Source organism: Pimephales promelas, chromosome 9 (genome assembly GCF_988280905.1).
Source record: "Pimephales promelas chromosome 9, fPimPro1.hap1.1, whole genome shotgun sequence".
Lineage (NCBI taxonomy): Eukaryota > Metazoa > Chordata > Actinopteri > Cypriniformes > Leuciscidae > Pimephales > Pimephales promelas.
Genome location: NC_142777.1, coordinates 196925 through 217281, shown reverse-complemented (window position 1 = coordinate 217281; position 20357 = coordinate 196925).

Here is a 20357-nt window from a genome sequence, read left to right as displayed (position 1 = left end):
AGTTGAATGCAGGATTCGCACACCGGCTTGTCCTGAAAGATGGAGCAGTTCCAACTCTAAGAACAGAAGCTGTTGATTACGGGCCACGACCTGTAAGTATGATTCATTTTCCGTCAATGTGTTTTCCTGTAATAGTTTGTGTTGTTAATTGTATGTTGTAGCAAGGAAGTAAACAAATGACAACACTGTTAGGCAAGCCAGTTTGTTAACCCTCTGGAGTCTGAGGTGTTTCGGGGCTCTTGAGATGTTTTGACATGCCCTCACATTTGTGCTTCTTTCAGTTACTTACAATAAACCATTGGCCAACATATAATTGTGCTGTATTCAGTACAAACTCTGCTACAATAATATGTGAGCAAAATGGATGTACATGGATGTTTGCATTTTATAGAAAAAAATATATAATAAAAAAAGAAACTGTATTATCATTATCAATCACTAATGGCTATGGATAAAATTATTATTTTTGTAATTTCACTCAAGAATAGGAACTTTTACATTATGACGATGAAAACACAAATAGGCTATATTTCGTCTGTAAAATATTACATCTATAAACTTACTCAGTATGATTGTCGATCGCACTGACAACTGAACACCTGCATGTCCTTCTGCGAGGTACTATTACTATTATACTACTAAATTATTATTTCTATTATACTACTATATTACTATTATACTACTACTTTACTAGGAAGACAGGAACCAATGAATAATAACTAAAAGTCCATGAAAGTGAAACTGAACTAACATAACCAAATATCCCTGACAGAAAAGTGCATTGTTGGAAAATATTACATATTTTGATTCGGTCACAATCCATGTGAAAATAGCTCATATAAAAGATAATTACGTGTATAGGCAGCGCAACTCTGTTAAAGGAGTAGTTCACTTCAGATTTAAAATGTCTTGATAATTTACTTATCTCGACACAATCCCAGCTGAGGAATAAGAGTCAAACATCCGCCATTTTATAACAAAATAAAAAGATATATACTTTCAAACAACAAATGCTGGTCTTGCTCTAGCTGTGATGAGACACACATTATATAATCAGGTTGAAAGGTCACACGTAACGTTTACAAAGAGAACATGCAAGGGGTTAGGGGTCAAAAGACTTCATGAAAAGAAATGTTTTAAGTTGTATTGTGAACATGGCCGGGGATGAGGCAGAGCGGACGTGAAGTGGTACACTGTTCCAGAGAAAGCCCTGTCCCCAAATGGGTGTAGGGATGGAGGAGGTCTGTGTGGTATTTTGGTGAGAGTCCATGGAGAGATTGGTAAGTGAGCAGGAGGGTCTTTTAGGTGATGTGTGGCTTGACTGGCAACCAGTGGAGCTGTTGGATGATGGGACTGATATGCTGCCAGGGATTTGTGTGGGTTAGAACCCAGTTTTTGGACATACTGGAGTCTGCTAAGGGCTTTGGTGGTCCAGGACACCACTGCAGTAATCTAGACGGGAGGTCATGCATTAAGAAAGGCATGCATGACTGTCTCAGATACCGCATCTGTGAGTGAAGGCCGGAGTCGTGAGATGTTTCTGAGGTGGCAGAAGGCAGCTTTGAGGGTGTTGTTGATGTGGTACCGGAAAGAGAGAGTGGCGTCCAGGATGACCCCCAGTTTGCGCATCCCAGGAGATGGGGAAATGGAGCAGCCATCCACAACCAGGGCCAGGTCTCCAACTTTCCTGATCAGTGGTGCTGGGGCCACCACCTTGAGTTCTGACTTGTTACTGTTCTGTCTGAGTAGGTGTGGTCATCCATGGTTTGAGGTCCTGCAGGCAGTTGACAATCAGAATTTGAGCCATTTATGGTTATGAATTGTTTCCGGTCATTGAGATAGGACTGGAGCTGTGCCACTGAGGCTGATGAGCTCAGAAAGGCGATGGAGAAGGATGGTGTGTGAAATTGTATCAAAAGCTGAAGAAAGGTCAAGGAAGATGAGGATGGTGATGACGATGGTGAGGAGGCTGTTGTCAGCAGCCAGCAGGAGGTCATTAAGGCGCCGTTTTATATATAAACAATATTTATATTTAATATTTATATATAAACAATATGAATATTAGCCTGGGTTCTCCCAAGGTTGTTTTCTCCATCCAATCTGATGGAGTTTTGGTTCCTTGCCACTGTTGGCTTGCTCAGTTGGGGATATTTAATATTTAATATTTACAATATTATTGATCTGTGTTGTACTGCTTTCATGTTATCACTGTGAAGCTGCTTTGATGCAATCTGTATTGTGAAAAGCGCTATATAAATAAATGTGACTTGACTTGACTTGACTCATTAGTGATTTTGATGAGGACAGTCCCAATACTATGGTGTCTTCTGAAACTAGATTGGAGGGGTTCGAAGAGCTCATGGTGGGACATGTAATCTTGAAGCTGGGCAGCCACTGCTCTTTCCAGGATTTTGCTGAGGAAAGTGAGGTTGGAGATTGTACGATAGTTGGGGTCATCTGGATCTGAGCCTGGCTTTTTGATAGTGGGGATGACTGCCACCATTTTAAAGCTGGATGGTACCACGCCAGAGTTAAGAGATCCATTTCTGATGTTTTGCATGGCAGACGATGTGAAGACGGGCTTTGTCCAGGGTGGTGGGCATTGGGTCAAGACTGCTGGTTGAAGTCTTGGCTGAGATAACCAGTTTTGTTACTTGATCAGCATCCAGTGGAGAGAACACGGATAGGGGGTACTGCAGTGAACCGGATGGTGTCCAATTTCTGCTGAAAAAATCCAAAAACCTGGAGCAAAGGTCTGCTGCATCTGAGGGTGTAGGGGTATCAGGAGGATGGAGAAGAAGGTGGAAGCTGCGTGAGGCTTACTCAAACAAAAGAAGCTGTTGGAACGGATCAAGCATACACTGATTCTCTCATCAACACAGATGCAGCAGTTTTTATTTTTGCAAATCATACATTATAACAAGGAAAAATATGAACAAATGAGGGAAATCATTGTGGTTTACATGAAGATGAAAAAACCTTATTACCCATTTTTAAGGCTAATTGTAGTACTGGATCAGACCTGTTTGCCCAATAGTGGCAAGAAACATCCGTATATAATGTTTAACCGACGCTGATGTGCGAGAGTTTCTCCATCCCCATACAACATCAACTCTCTGTCTTTCGCTGCCCTGACGAGAGCGTCGGTCTCATCGGCTGTGAACGCTCCGCCTGGTAAACCCGCCGTTATAATAACAATCCGTCATGCTACATGCGCACCTGCTCTTAAAGGGTATGTTGGATGAGGCTCTGATTGGTTTATTTCACGTTACGCCCAAACCACACCTATGAATAATGAAGCTACTTCAGAGTAACCCCTTTTAGATTTGCGTCCGGTGCAAAAGACATTTATCCCACCGGTAATTAAACATTTAATACATTTGTAATACAACGGGTGTAAGAGGTGTTTTGTTTCTGCACTCTTTCATTTTTAGCAAATACATAAAAAGTTTGTCGAAAAACAATTTCTGTGATGTTTTTATTTTAATTTTTTTGAGCACAACACCAATGCCTCTTGAAGTGATGAACTCCATTATTTGTGTTTGTTTTCAGGGATGATAACAGACACTTTACACTTGAATCATAAAATGCTGTCCATTTTATGACGTTATCCTCACAGGTCGTTTGCTTTGGCTGATCGCTGATTGTTTGCCAGCTGTGCTGTGTGTTTGTTTGCTCCAAACCTGTACGCTCCGTTTAAACCTCGTATTAGCTTCCTTTTTCTTTCTGTTTTTAACCCTCATTCTAGTTGTTTATACTACTAAATACATTTTACCCAACATTTCAGATTAACCTTACACAGCTTCCGTTATTGTTAGTACAACACAATAACTCGCTAGCCTGTTAACGCGCCACCCGTGCGCTCATTTATTTATTCATTTTCTCTTGCGCATTCGCGCCTTTGAGTTCAGAAAAAGCCCGGAGAGTAAAACCAGTCAACAAGCGCGGTGAGTAATGTCTCGTCTAGACAATTGGAAAAGTTTTTGGGGCAAGCCTGACCAGTCTGGGGCTCAGGTCAGGAAGCGGACAGACTAGCTAAACCGACCGTCTGCTAGCGGCCTCGCGTCACCAAGGTCAGATAAATCCCATCACATAGAGCCTCTTTCACCTAGATATCATATAGAGACTGTGTCTGTGAATATCCAAATACCGTCAGATTAAAAATTAAATTAATATTCAACAAATAAAAAACAGATATAATACAGATGAGCAAATGATAAAGCTTGGCTTGCTGAATATTTGATCCCTTACTTCAAAATCGCTCATAGTTAATGATATGATTTCAGATTATAATCTAGATGTGCTGTGTTTGACAGAAACCTGGCTAAAAACAAACGATTACATTACTTTAAATGAGTCCAAGATTACAGTTATAAACATGAACCTCGTCTGAAAGGCAAAGGGGGAGGTGTTGCTGTAATTTATAGTAATATCCTCAAATCCACTAAGAAATCTAGTTTTAAATATACTTCTTTTGAAGTGTTGATGCTTAGTGTAAAAATATATAGTATAAATGATAAATCACGTTTGAGAATTCTGCTGGCTACTGTATACAGGCCACCACGGCACCATAAAGATTTTAGCAAAGAATTTGCTTTCTATCAGAACTAGTCCTGGCTGCAGATAAAGTACTAATAATTGGTGACTTTAATATACATGTAGATAATGAAAAAGATGCATTGGGATTGGCATTTAAAGACATAATAAACTCAATTGGAGTTAGACAACACATGTTAGGACCCACTCATTGTCGTAGCCATACTCTAGAAGATCTAATATTAACACATGGGATAGATGTTGATGCCGTTGAAATTCTGCAGCAGAGCGATGACATCTCAGATCACTATCTAGTCTCATGTAAACTTCACTTCGCCAAAGCAGCAAAGCCGACTCCGTGTTATAAATATGTTGGACGACCTATAACCTCTGCCACTAAAGACTGCTTTATCAATAATCTTGCTAATCAGTTTCATCATCTCAGCATCCCGGATAGCTTAGAAGAACTCGATATCGTGATGGAAACTTTTAACTTTCTCTTTCCCAGCACTTTATACACATTTGCTCTGTTGCGCTTAAAGAAGATTAAAGAAAATAGTCCAACGCCGTGGTACAACTAGCACACTCTCACACACACACACACATACACTCAGGCCCTTAAGAGAGCAGCCAGAGAAATGGAGCGTAGCTGGAGGAAAACTAAACTAGGGGTATTCCGGATCTCATGGAAGGAGAGCTCGATCGCATACAGAGAGGCCTTATAAACGGCTAGATCTGCTTATTTTTCAAACCTATTAGAAGAAAATAAACATAATCCTAGGTATCTATTTGAAACAGTGGCTAAACTAACGAAAAAGAAAGCTTCGAGCCCAGAAGTGTCCAAGCAACACAGTAGTAATGACTTTATGAACTTCTTCACTTATAAGATTGATAATTTCAGGCACAAAAGTTTTAACTATGCAACTGTCTACTACAGTATCGCATCAGGGGGCGCACTGTCGTCTCCCTGAGGAAAGATTTGGTTCATTTGCTGCTATAGGAGAGAAAGAATTTTGCAAACTCGTTAATTCATCTAAATCAACAACTTGTATGCTAGACCCTATACCGACTAAAGTACTGAAAGAGATGCTTCCAGAGGTCATTCTTAATATCATTCATTCATCTTTGTCGCTAGGATACGTACCAAAAACCTTTAAGCTAGCTATGATAAAACCGCGTGTTAAAAAAACACAACTTGATCCTACAGAATTAGGTTTACGAATTAGGCTAACGAAACTTACCAATTCACAAAATTAACGGAATGCATAGCTGATAATAAAAAATTGGATGACTAGTAATTTCCTACTACTAAACTATGAAAAAACAGAGATTCTAATTATTGGACAAAAAACTTCCACACGTAACAGTCTAGAATACTGTCTAACACTTGATGGATGCTCTGTTAGGTCTTTTTTAATCGATTGGGAACCTCAGTTCAGTTCAGTGACAGTAACTAACAGAAACTAAAGAAACTAACGCCTGTTCTCAAGGCACTGCACCTTAAAGATAGACAATACAGCCATTTCATTTGAACTCATGAAACACATTATAAATAATAGAACAAATTTAATTAAACTAAACTACAACTGAAATAAACAGTGGTGTAAATCAAGCCTGGGACTAAGTGATATCAAATTTGGCTATGTAAATAATATTGTAAAGTCTCATTACATTTGCAAACATCAAAAGTCCTGTTGAGGTGCAAGTTTATCTCTCAGATCTAAGTGAACCAACAAGAGTGTGGAAGACAGCGACTGTCTCGAAAACCTTCTACTGACACACAGCTCATATCTGTGACAGTCAATCCCCTAAAATTTGAACTAATTTGAGCTATAACTAGTCGATCACGAGTGGAGAACGGGGAGGAGTGTGTACATGAAGAAGATCTTGAAGTTATGGAGGAGCACTAACACTATTTATGTGAGATTCAAAAGACCGAGCTGTGTCAATAATGACACCCAAACTTTTAACCTGATTGGACAGAGGAACAGAACACTTATCTATTTCCAGAGAAGAAATATTCAACTTACTTATTGTATTTTTTTAACCAACAAGAAGAATTTCTATTTTACTGCTGTTCAGTTTCAGAGAATTACTCGAGAACCTCAAGTGTCATGCAAACGAAGGTGTTTGAGCATTTCCTGAATGCACTTCTGCAGAGTTGTGTAGCTTTTAAATCTTTCAAACCTGAATGACCTGTTCTGCATTATGTTTGCTTCCCTGCAGGAGAGAGATCTGATCGGGTGAGTCACACACTTAAAGGGATACTACACCAGAAAATTCAAATTCTGTCATCATTTACTCACCCTTCAGTTGTTCTTTCTTCTGCTGAACACAAAGCAAGATATTTTGAAGAACGAATGGACCTAAACAGTTGTTTGGCACCATTGACTTCCATAGTACAAAAAATAAAAATACTAGAGACATTTACATTTATTCATTTAGCTGATGATTTTATCCAAAGCGACTTACAATTGCTATATATGTCAGAGGTCGCACGCCTCTGGAGCAGCTAGGGGTTAAGTGTCTTGCTCAGGGACACATTGGTGTCTCACAGTGGATTCGAACCCGGGTCTCTCACACCAAAGGCATGTGTCTTATACACTGCGCCACCACCATCCATAGAGACATTTACTTGAGAAATAGAAAGAGACAGATTTGACAGCACTAGTTTTTTTACAAACATTACTCCATTGCGATTACCAAGTGCAATTCCCAACAGGACCAATGGCAAAGCAAACAAAAAAAAATCTAAAAATGAAATCAAACTTCTTCGACCTGGCTTATATCCACGTTATTCGATCTGCGTCATCAATGTTTGCGGCGGCCATATTGTTGACAAAGTAACCACGGCAAATGTCAGACTGTCAATTGACAAGCAGACAGCGTACACATTATCCGTGGTATTATCACTGTTTTGTTTTGTTTTTTAACAGTGTGATGGTTTGTTGTGTAATACACGGCTGTAACAACAGCAATAAGAACCTTGGAGTTAGATAAGTTAGCGACTCTTCAAAAATGTGAAGGGAAGGAGACAGGGTTGAGCCAGCGCAGGAGAGGCTAGCTAGGATAAATAGGCTAAACTTTCAGCCAACTCCACACAGAATAGTCTGTTCCCATCATTTACCACAGGTTTCACACATAGTCCGTGTGTGGTGCGAAAAAAATACGGATTAGACTCCTTTGACATGAGTAGTTTTCGGCCGAATTCGAAAATGCCATTTATTTCTAAGATACTGGAAAAAATTGTGAATGCACAGCTTAATGACTTTTTAATGAGGAATAACATTTCCGACAGATTCCAGTCAGGCTTTAGGGCTGGTCATAGTACACAATCTGCTCTTTTGAGGGTCTCTAATGATATCCTACGAGGTGTTGATTCTGGAAACCGTGTTGTTTTGCTTTTGTTAGATCTTACAGCGGCTTTTGATACAGTGGATCATAACGTTCTCATTGATTGTCTTAGGGATCAGGTTGGCATTGAGGGCTCGGCCCTGAAATGGTTCTCTTCAGTCAGCTTTGGGGATTATTTTTCTTCCGTTGCCCCTCGTGTGTGTGGGGTTCCACAGGGCTCTATACTGGGACCAACTTTATTTTCCCTTTATATGCTTCCTCTAGGTTTGATTTTTGAGAAATTTGGGATTCAGTATCATCTGTTTGCGGATAATGCTCAAATTTATTTACCACTGAAATATGGGCATAAATGTGCCATTCAGTCTCTGCATGCATGTTTGGCCAAAGTTAAGTGTTCGCTTGCGAATAACTTTCTCCAATTAAATGAGGATAAGTCCGAGATGATTTTTTTTTTAAGAAATAAGGGGTGTGTGGATGATGACTGCCTGTGGGGTTGTTTCCATTTTGAAATGTAAAGGTGATCAGGCATTCTCTGTTGCAGTTCCTTAGCCTGGTTAAAACCAGTTTGTAACTGAGTTATGGTCTGGCAAAGCTTCATAGACAAATCATTTCCAGAGGGGCGTCACCAGCGGACGTAGCTCAAATGCCTCAAAGGCACAATTGGATAGACCTAAAACCAATCAGAGCGCTGAATGAGACGACGTATGCAGAGTGACATTCGTCTGTTTGAATAAACGAGCAGACAATCTGGTTAGCTACTTGCTCTACGTTTATTTAAAATTAACAGCAAGACAACTATCAGTGAATGTGCTTTCCATCAGATAAATCACACACAGTAAACAAAACCTTAACAAAAAAAAACTTTGCAATGAACTTTGCAATTTAGACACGCAACTGCCGGTATGGTGAGACCTTACTGTATGGGTGAGACGTACATGCTCAGGCAGATTCAGCTTGAAGTCGTTGATCCTCGGACGCGGCGCCGCTACAGAAAGAGCCGTGCACACAGCTAAGAGATGCACAGACCTCTCCCGACTCATCTCCAGCAGCAGCAGCAGCAGTCTCTGAAGCACCTCTAACTCCGCCTCCGTTTCCCTCGGAAGATGATAGTAGTAGTTAAACATTCTCTATTATATAAAATGTTTGTGAAAAAAATATTTTAATAACCTGGTTTTGGGGGTTATAGAGTTCTAATGACGGTGTTCAACTTTTAACCATCACACCTCTTTGTGAATGTACAAAATCTGCTTCACCGTCATCGTGTAAAGCCCGCCCCAAAGGGAAAGGGGTTTGAATGAGCTCTTTGCCAGACTAACTTGCAGAGCAAATCTAATTTTGCCGGAGGTTGTCTGGGTTTTCCCAGGCTAGCAGTTCCTGGGCTCTGGAATGACCTTCCTCTGTCTGTAAAAACTGTTCTTCAGAGTGCGCTTTAAACTTATTTGTTTTCTTTAGCATTTGATCATGCTTTGTATGTTGTGTATATCAAATGTTTGTCTTAGGTCTTTGTTTTATTTTCTCTTTTATACCTTCTGTACAGCACTTTGGTTCCACTTGTGGTGTTGAAAGTCCTCTATAAATACAGTTGAGTTGGGTTGAGTTGAGTATGTAGTTGCATCTTATTTATCGTAAATGTATATATATTTTCAGTTGAATCGTTTTTTAAAAAGTATTGCTAACAATTCCGGCATGAGACTGTAGTATTGGCTGTTCTCAGACTGGTGTGTGTGGCGTATATGGTTCTGCAGTCGGATCTTTGTCAAAACTCCTGATTTCTAAGATCATCTGCGTGACATAAATTACCTTAATGACACAATTTCATGTGATTAGTCATTTATTTGTGATAAATTAATTATTTCAAACTCTTTTAAAATTCGAATTGATAAACCAAACGATAGTGGCATGGCGTGTATTGTTCTATCTATGTTACGTGAATGATTGTGTTTTTGTTCTGTTTTTTTTTCTTTACTACTGCTTTTATAGTTATTTAATGTGCTGGTGAGCCAAAGACAATTTTCAACATTAGTGGACAATAAAGAAATACAATTAATTTAACATGTGAAGGATTTTGAATGAATCACATGTTAACGCATTAATGTTGACAGCCCTACTAAACCGAGAACTGCATACAAATTGTTTTGTCCTTTCCCAAAACCCATTTGATAATGAGATATTAGTCCTTCACTCTCAAGCACATGAGTCAGACTATTCATGACCATACGCTCCATTAATTTACATTTATTTGATGTTAGAGCAATGGCCCGATAGTTCGCTCTGCATGATCCTAGAACGTCCTCCAATAGTCCCTTTTCCTTGTTCAGATTACTCTGCTCTCTTATAATTAACTAACCCATCAAAAGAAAAGGATCGTCTTACCTTCCTAAGCATGTTCGGATTACTTCTCTGCATTTGTTTGTCTACCAAGGTACTGCTTTCTTCCCTTTCATTTCTTTATTTTTTCCATTTAAATAATAACTCATGATTAAATGAAAACTACCAAGCTTACCGGCAAAGCTTTGTTTTCACATCTGTGCCAGTTAGCATGAAGTGTTAACTAATCCATTCATCAAGACTGGACTATTTATAAATAATTTTCGTTATTTTACCAAAACTATTGTTTTGATGACATTGTAGTATCATGAACTGTGTGTGTGTGTGAGTGTAATGATTACCAACTCTACAGAGCAATTGGCTAAACATTGGCTAAAAGTCTACAGAACAAAGCAACAAGCAATGCAAAACTAAATAGAATGGTATTTATGTCACATAATAATATTCTACATAGTCAACTTTGTCATATGAGTGCCTTGAAATAAGTTTTGAAGTAATCTGTCATGTCTTGTTTTTATGAAGCCTCGACAGTTCTAAAAGAGCCTCCAAGCAACTGTATAAATTTGCATTATACTGGGAAACTTTAAAAACTGGTGGCTTTCACTCCTGGACCTGGGCACCCACTGCTCAGCACATTTTCTATCTCTAGGTCTGTTAAATAAGGGAGCCATACAAAATGTGCATAGAAGTGGGTCCCCAGGATCACTCTAGAAAAACTGAAGATACTGTACACTACAGACATCTATAGAAGTGCTGGAACTGCGAACCTGTGAGCGACTTGCCCACTGGGATCTGGTCTCACAGGTAAGACTCTATTAGCCTCAGCTGGATCAGTGACTGCTACTGTTAACATGATTTGTACAGCATGTTAAAATGCTATTATAATTGAAGTAAGTTTTGTATGTTAAAATACATTCTCTTAACTAACTCAGATTAAACAGTTTACTGTTCATTGACCAAGGCATTCAATTTTAAATATTAGCTACTGTAGCAGGCGGAGCCAGAGTGTGGGGGTGTGGCTATTGTAGCAGGCAGCCCATATTACTCACTGACCCGCCCACATTACTCACTGACCCGCCCACATTACTCACTGGCCCGCCCACATTACTCACTGACCCGCCCACATTACTCACTGACCCGCCCACATTACTCACTGGCTTGCCCAGGCAAGTTTGACAAAAAAACATTCTTAGTTGGTAAAACTTTAGAATACGGTTCCTTCGTTAATGAATAACTACACAATCTTAACAATCTAGTAACTACTATTAACTAAAAATAAACTCTGATTAATGAATTAGTAAGTAATGGCGCACAGATGAAAGTGGTACTTCATACTGTACTTCTTTGGGAATGACTAAATATTTGGATCCGTATTCTAAAGTGAAGATCATGGGAACTGACTAGTAATGACTCAAGTGTTACTACAGGATCTAGTCATGATTTGTGCAACAAAACACAAGTCATTTCAAGCGTTTGAGATTTTTGGTGAACTTTAGTATACTTTTAGAAAATTTCTTTAGAAGTATGTAGTAATACTTGAGTCATTACCAGTGTGTTCCCATGATTCTTCAGTTACTAACGAAAAGCCAATAAACTGTACAATCTTCTCACTCACAAGATTTGCAAACACACATATGTGCATGTGTGTGTGTGTATGTGTGTGCAAATTTGTGAGTGAGAACACCTCCCCAAAATATTTATATTTTAATTTTTTTTATATTTATATTTTGTACTTAATAAAGAAGTATAGTAAGAGTAGAAAAAGTAAAGTCTCGAAGGTCCCCTAGAAAGGTTTTTATTTTATTTACCAATTTACTAATAAAAAAAATTCTAATCAAATAAAGCACCATGATTGTTTTCAGTTATTTTTAAAAACAATTTTTTTTTTTACAGTGGGTTACAGTGGGTTTTTTTTTACAGCAGCACAGAATCTGCGCATATCCGGCTTACTTGAACACACACGTCACCAGATGTAGACACACACGAAGACAGCTGGGACTCAAGCCAGGGACCAAAGGCTACCCACTGAACCCACATGGTGAAACAATTATACCCCATCGTTTATTTTTATGATAGATTTCTTGTGCGCTTTGTGTCTTGTGTATATGGCTTAGGAGTAAGAACATGTTGGCACAATTTGACAAAGTATTGTTTTTTAAAATAGTTACAATCCAACTAAAATTAACACAAACAGTTTAGACAGATCTGGATCAATTTTGTGTCCCTCAGAGAACCCAGAGTTTCTTTCAGGGTTAACATACTCTGAGTCTTCCCTTAACCTCCTCTCTGAAACGCTCCAGATCCAGCTAATCAAGTCCTTCAGGCTTATTTGGAAACAGGGCCGTTGTGCTGTGGGGTCTGCTGGAGTTCTGAGGAACTTTGAGGCAAAACTGTCAGCAAGATGTGATGGAAACTTTATGAGAGGACTCCTCAGGGAGATTGAGGAAAACTGAGTAATTTTAAAGAGCCTTTTCTCAAAACATCTAAATCATTCTTCACAACTGCAGTAATCTACATAAAAACAAGGGGCAAGCCCACAGACGATCTTAAAGACCAGCATTGTCTTAGTCTGACTTCGTCATACTCATATTCTAGTGCAAATATGAGTCTGAAACCGCTTCGTTGGGCTTTGATTATGAGGCGTGTCGTAACCGAACCAGGACAAAAAAACCTCTGCACTCAATTGGATAGTCGGTAGACCTACAACCAATCAGAGCAACGCAGTAACTACTTTGCATAGCGCAGTTGTCAACTACAGAAGTTACTTATTTTAGAAGTTAAATAACGAGTGTAGCTTCTTTTACTTACTTCTCCATGAGTGCCACCAAAGGAGAAACCACAACGACCACAGGCTTTTCATTACGTCCCATCTTCTTAACGACCGTCAGAGCCAGCCGATAAGTTACACTTTTCCCAAATCATGTAGGAAGGACGGTAAAAATATCTTTCCGATCGACAAATGCCTTGATTGCAGTTTTCTGTTTGTCTATTAAAATGAATGCGCTGTCGATTTATTGTACAACAGACGCGACAGTGGAATCTATACATCTCAATTCTCCAGCTGCAGTCATCTTTGACAAGCGCTCTTGATAACGTGATGATTACGTCCCTGCAGATCATCTGTCCATCATCGTATAAAGCCCACCCTGGCAATTTGATTGGCCCGAACGTTTCTTGTCTGATCATAATTTCTCCTCAATGGATCGAGTCCAGACCGAACTTCCCGACCTAAAAATGTTGTGGGCGGAGTTCGGGCTGGCATCCAGGCTAGGCATCCAGGCTTGCCCTTGGGGGTCCTGCACCCCCACATTATACCCCAGCAGAGGAGCTTGCCCTTGGGGGTCCTGCACCTCCACATTATACCCCGGCAGAAGCGATGGCCCTTGAGGGTTCTGCACCTCCACAATATACCCCAGCAGAGGAGCTGGCCCTTGGGGGTCCTGCACCTCCACATTATACCCCAGCAGAGGAGCTTGCCCTTGGGGGTCCTGCACCTCCACATTATATCCCAGCAGAAGAGCTGGCCCTTGGGGGTCCTGCACCTCCACATTATACCCCAGCACAGGAGCTGGCCCTTGGGGGTCCTGCACCTCCACATTATACCCTGGCAGAAGCGATGGCCCTTGAGGGTTCTGCACCTCCACATTATACCCCAGCAGAGGAGCTGGCCCTTGGGAGTCCTGCACCTCCACATTATACCCCAGCAGAAGCGATGGCCCTTGAGGGTCCTGCACCCCCACATTATACCCCAGCAGAGGAGCTGGCCCTTGGGGGTCCTGCACCCCCACATTATACCCCAGCAGAAGAGCTGGCCCTTGGGGGTCCTGCACCCCCACATTATACCCCAGCAGAAGAGCTGGCCCTTGGGGGTCCTGCACCCCACATTATACCCCAGCAGAAGAGCTGGCCCTTGGGGGTCCTGCACCCCCACATTATACCCCAGCAGAAGAGCTGGCCCTTGGGGGTCCTGCACCTCCACATTATACCCCGGCAGAAGCGATGGCCCTTGAGGGTCCTGCACCCCCACATTATACCCCAGCAGAAGAGCTGGCCCTTGGGGGGTCCTGCACCCCCACATTATACCCCAGCAGAAGCGATGGCCCTTGGGGGTCCTGCACCTCCACATTATACCCCGGCAGAAGCGATGGCCCTTTGGGGTCCTGCACCCCCACATTATACCCCAGCAGAGGAGCTGGCCCTTGGGGGTCCTGCACCCCCACATTATACCCCAGCAGAAGCGATGGCCCTTGGGGGTCCTGCACCTCCACATTATACCCCAGCAGAAGAGCTGGCCCTTGGGGGTTCTGCACCCCCACATTATACCCCGGCAGAAGCGATGGCCCTTGAGGGTTCTGCACCTCCACATTATACCCCAGCAGAAGAGCTGGCCCTTGGGGGTTCTGCACCCCCACATTATACCCCGGCAAAAGAGCTGGCCCTTGGGGGTCCCCTCCACATTATACCCCGGCAGAAGCGATGGCCCTTGGGGGTCCTGCACCCCCACATTATACCCCAGCAGAGGAGCTGGCCCTTGGGGGTCCTGCACCCCCACATTATACCCCAGCAGAAGCGATGGCCCTTGGGGGTCCTGCACCTCCACATTATACCCTGGCAGAAGAGCTGGCCCTTGGGGGTCCTGCACCCCCACATTATACCCCAGCAGAAGAGCTGGCCCTTGGGGGTCCTGCACCCCCACATTATACCCCAGCAGAAGCGATGGCCCTTGGGGGTCCTGCACCTCCACATTATACCCTGGCAGAAGAGCTGGCCCTTGGGGGTCCTGCACCTCCACATTACACCCCAGCAGAAGCGATGGCCCTTGGGGGTCCTGCACCTCCACATTATACCCTGGCAGAAGCGATGGCCCTTGGGGGTCCTGCACCCCCACATTACACCCCAGCAGAAGCGATGGCCCTTGGGGGTCCTGCACCCCCACATTATACCCCAGCAGAAGCGATGGCCCTTGGGGGTCCTGCACCCCCACATTATACCCCGGCAGAAGAGCTGGCCTTTGGGGATCCTGCACCCCCACATTATACCCCGGCAGAAGAGCTGGCCTTTGGGGATCCTGCACCCCCACATTATACCCCAGCAGAAGAGCTGGCCCTTGGGTTAAATGGGAGCAGCTCTTCCTTAGACCAAAAGCCAGGGACCAGTAGCGCATCTTTATTACTGATAAATAAGTTTTAAATTATCTTGCAACACTGGAAATAATTTGTTGCTGCATGAAATTAAGTATAGCTATAATCTAAATGGCTGGTAAAGTCCTAACTGATAAATATTGAGTAGTGATGAATTGCTTTTTTTTGTGAAGGTGAAACGGCTGAACTATTTGCAATGTTATTGATTACATTTTTTCCTGTTGTAGTTCATTGTAATGCCATTGTGCCAATCCATCTGGATGGGCCCCCGTTCCAGATACCATAGCGATACCAATGGTGGGGTATTGTATGTTTATCATAAAAAGCCACACTCTGAATAATGTATTTTTGTTTTATTGTCTAAAGTGCTACTTCAGAGCTCCAGGCTAACTTTTTTGACTAGGAGCGCTGTTGCCCCAGACTGAAAATTTTAGGAGCGCAAGCAGAACATTTAGGGGCACACCTTAAATCAGCTTGCAATGCAATTATTCAAATTTCCACCAAAATAACTGTTACACTGACAAATTCTTTAATAATAAATAGGGTTAGGGTCATCTGTTTTCAATAGAAGTATTTAAGAATAGAAAACCCATGTCATCAAAACTAATATACATCTACAACAGTAATATACATATTGACAACATTAAAATGAAAGTTTTAACATGCACATTTTTCATTTTCAACTGGTTTTACAACCACACTGGGACACATGTTTAGAAGTATAAAGCAAACATTCACTATCTTGTCAACAAGTGTCATCTCCTCCTGCAGTGTTGGAGCCCAGTCAGGATTTCACTGATCTATTTCACATGCTGGTTTACACACTTTTAGCGATCTTGGGATGCTGGAAACCTTGACGTCTGACGGCTGATATTCAAGCCAGCCAGCGTCTCTTTTTTACATCAGACACATTCCTTGATTCTGCCTCCAGACGGGAAAGCTGAAGAAAGACTATGTTGTCAGTCGTGTGAACGGACATTACAACCGACGCAACAAGTTCGTCCCATAACTTTAAAATTAATCGAAATGTTTACTTTATAAATTAGCGGTCCGGATTCGCGTCAGCCTACAGATTGAGAGTGGAATGGCTAGATGGCCTCACATTATGGCGGCGCTACCCATCAGCCACCGTGGCGCTCTGTGGCTGACGTCACGTTGCCAAGCTCTATAGGAGTACACTTTGAACACCGGAATACGAGCTACAACTTTATGGTGTTCTCTAGCTATCCGTCCCCAGAGGGATCTTTCAGAGGGAGAGACTGAAGGGTCTTTTGCCCACTTATTGACTCCAGTGTCAACATGACATCATGACTTTTGTGTAAACATATACGCCACTTTCGAGTCAGGTGGCGTGTTATCTCTATCTCTATCCGCGTGTATGCGTATATCTCTACGCCATTAACGTCCGTGTCATTTCGCGTGTCTGAACACGAAGTCAAATCTCCAGTCATAAATGCCATTAACCCCAGTGATGGTTAAGTTTAGGGACGGGGTTGATGTAAGTCATATTTATATAACGTTAAGTCAACGGCGTTCATAAACACGCTGAAAGGCGATTATGCGTCTTGATGGCACGCCAAAAATGGAAATACGAATTGGCGTGTCATACACACGCTACTCCATGAGATCAGTCTGCTGTTTATAACCAAAGGAGCATCAGCCGCACACTGTGCGGCACACATCTTTTGTTACAGTCATAATGAGGTAATACAGTAATAAATCTGCAAGTCATTTAAAATATATGAAAGGAAAGGCATTCGAGTAAATTACACACTTATGTGTGTGAGAGGGGGAAACGGGGGTAGTAGAAAACTTCGGTTTTCCACTTATGATTGAATTATTATAGAAACACGTTCAGTTATCACTTTGTATAGGACCCGTTTGAGCCCTAGAGCAGACCGGAGATCTCTCCGTTTGTTGAAAGTCTTCCCGATGTTGACTCTCGTCTTATTCCGACGCCTGGCACTGGACAGACTGAAGTTTTATTTTCTGTCTCACGTGGAGTTTGCGTTGGGGTTTGCAATGAGCTACAAGCCGGTCTCTTTCCGCGCCATATACAGATTAAATGAAGTGCACGTCACCGAAAGCAACAGATATGAGCTGCATTTTATTAATCATCGGCTAATTTCAAAATCAGCAAAGACAGCAATAAGAGAGATCGGCAACAGGCCTGGTAAGATCATTTCATTTCTTTACTTTTAATGAAGATGGTAGTGTTAAGCGTCTGCGACTTACTTTCACTTTGATTTGCGATAGATTGCGGCACTTGCTTGATGAAGGGGCTCAGCTGCTCATCTGAGGTGATGCGCATCCTCATATATGACTAAAATAACATGACTGGTTTCAACAACCAGATGCATTGTCCAGTTTCGTCTGGAATGCGGCCCAGACCACGTCCTCATGAGCGATCGGATTCAAATCCGTCTCGAATGCGTTTCGGAGGGCAACCTGGTCTTTTCACGATCGAATAGCTATCCGATCGCAGAAGACACATGAAGTGACCAGGTGTAAACAGCCCCTTTGAATCCATCGTCTACTTTTGTGGAAAGCTGACTAGAGTTGTGTCGCTCGAGTTGTCTTCACTGATACGGAGAACGAAGCGAATAGCTACACGAACCTGCCAGACATAGCCAGGCGAGCGTGAACGGCCATGACATCACGCCCAGTCTCAGATTCGAGCCCGAATCCCTCTCATATATTTCACTGTACAGGGTTATAGAGGCGATCTCAGTGATCAGAGAAGGGCTCATTCAGCCCATCAGGCGATTGTTTAAGCATGTATGGGTTAGAAAACGGCTATTTTTAACATGAAATGTTGCGCAATGCACCTTTAACCAAAATGCAGTAGCATGTTTGCCTCTTCGGTTGCACTGGTGCTGCCAGCTTTCTCAGTTGGTCGCACCAGCATATGATTTGGTCGCACCTTTTTTTGTTGCTCCATGCCATGGGATTAATCAATGCTGATAAATAGTGGCTTTAATGGACCAAAGCTAGCAAAGGCTTTCTGGAGAAAGATTTTCATGGATTTTGGACAGTAATTTTAATCTGCAATGTTAAGCATTTTACTGTTGAATTCTATACAATCTATTTACATTTGAATAATAAATCTACTGTCTCTTATCTATCTATGTCCGTTCGTCTATTATCATCTTTCTATCAGCATCATCTTTCTATCTTTAAAAAATCATTAAACATTCAAATGTAAGCATTGCATTTTAAAAGATTAAAGTATTATAATAAGATAATACAGATTTTTCATTATCAAAGTTTATTAACAAAACAAAAGTTTATGTTAACAAAAATCAGACATCTCACACTCCTTACCTTCTGCATTTTATAATAATTTGCTTTTCCTCAGTCGAGCGATCACTCTCATCTAACCGCTGAAAAGACGTAGAAAGGGGTGAGACATTCGTGAGACATTTTCATTTTTATATGCCTTAATTTGTGAATTCGTAATTGGCGTGTTCCACCATCAGTGTGCACTGCGTGTGACGTTTACGCTCGTCCATAAATAAACTGCACGTGTCTTGCGGAAGAACACTGTAGCCGGAGCTACTTCTCTCCATTAATGTCTATGGCGAGTCACGCAGGCACTGGGCAACTCCGCATCCGAGTCGACTCCGGGATAAAATATAAACACTTATTATAGGCGTACCGTAGTGATTCAGGATAAGTCAACAATACAGTTTGGAAAATGGATTCATGATGTAGCCTACTCCTTCATTTTGAACATAATGTAGCGACTGTCAATGGCTGTGTGGCTGTCAATCAGCTGTGTGGACCCCCGGGCGCGCTGTTGGTTGGCGGTCTGGGGAGAGCGGGGCGGGTTGAGGAAGTTCGTCTGTTTTCGTCGCTCTATTCTGAAGCTGTGTTTCTGAATGCCTGCACGTTGTGCTCTGGCGAATAAACAAGTCAACTGAACTCTGGCCTCGTGTGAAATGCTACAATAAGTTACGGACTGCAGCAGCGGATACAACGGCGTACTGTTGCGCGAGCGTCCACTCGCACCGACCACATACAATTTTAACTCGCACATTCTCAAAAAATGCTCGCATATGCGACCAATTTGGTCGCAGTCTGGAACCCTGCTCTTATTGGAGACGGATGTCGTTTATCAGACCACTCCTTAATTAATTCAAGTGGATATCCAAATAACTAATAAAAAAAATTCTTCCTGTGCACTTAAAAGGAGACATGGAACATTCCCTGAGACATTTTTAACATCTACTAGCGGATTATTGTACGTTTATTAGAGGGGAAATAAGCTAATGTAAAGATAGCATACCTACTAAAAAATATTTTAAACGGGTTGTGAAGCCTTTTTACAATGACCATCTTCAAAAGTTATGGAATGAGCGAACAATGGACGAGAGAGGGTTTCTTAAGTGTAAAGTGCCTCAAAATAAACAAGATCTGAGGGAAAATTATAAGCAGAAGCAGTCACTTTTTGGTAAATATGTAAGATTCTATAAAAGAAGGTTTAATAGGGGTCAAGCATTAAAACTTGAGCAGTTACAAACAAGGAATTCACAACAATTTTGGAAAGATATTAAAAAATTGGGTCCATATAGAATGAAGACCATTCCTATTGAAGTTGTTATGGAAAATGGTGCAGTGGAGCCGAGAAAAGAGCGAGGGAACTGCTCATATTCAGGCTCATATTCAGTGCTGACTAATATTGAAGATTTTGACCTTGCTTTTAATCTTTCAGTTCAAATAAAGGAAAATCATTATGGGTGATAACAGCCGATCTGAATTTTGATATTACCTTGGAAGGAGTGAGCGTTGCTCTCAATAAGGCCAAGTTGAGGAAGGCTATGATGGAGTGGAGGAAATTCCAGATGAGATGTTAAAGTCCTTACATCTTAGGCGTATGCTTCTTGGTTTATTTAAATTCTGTATTGTTCGTTCTACATGGTATAAATCAATTATTAAACCTATTCCTAAATCAGCGAAAGATGACCTCCGCATACCTCTGAACTACAGAGGAATTAG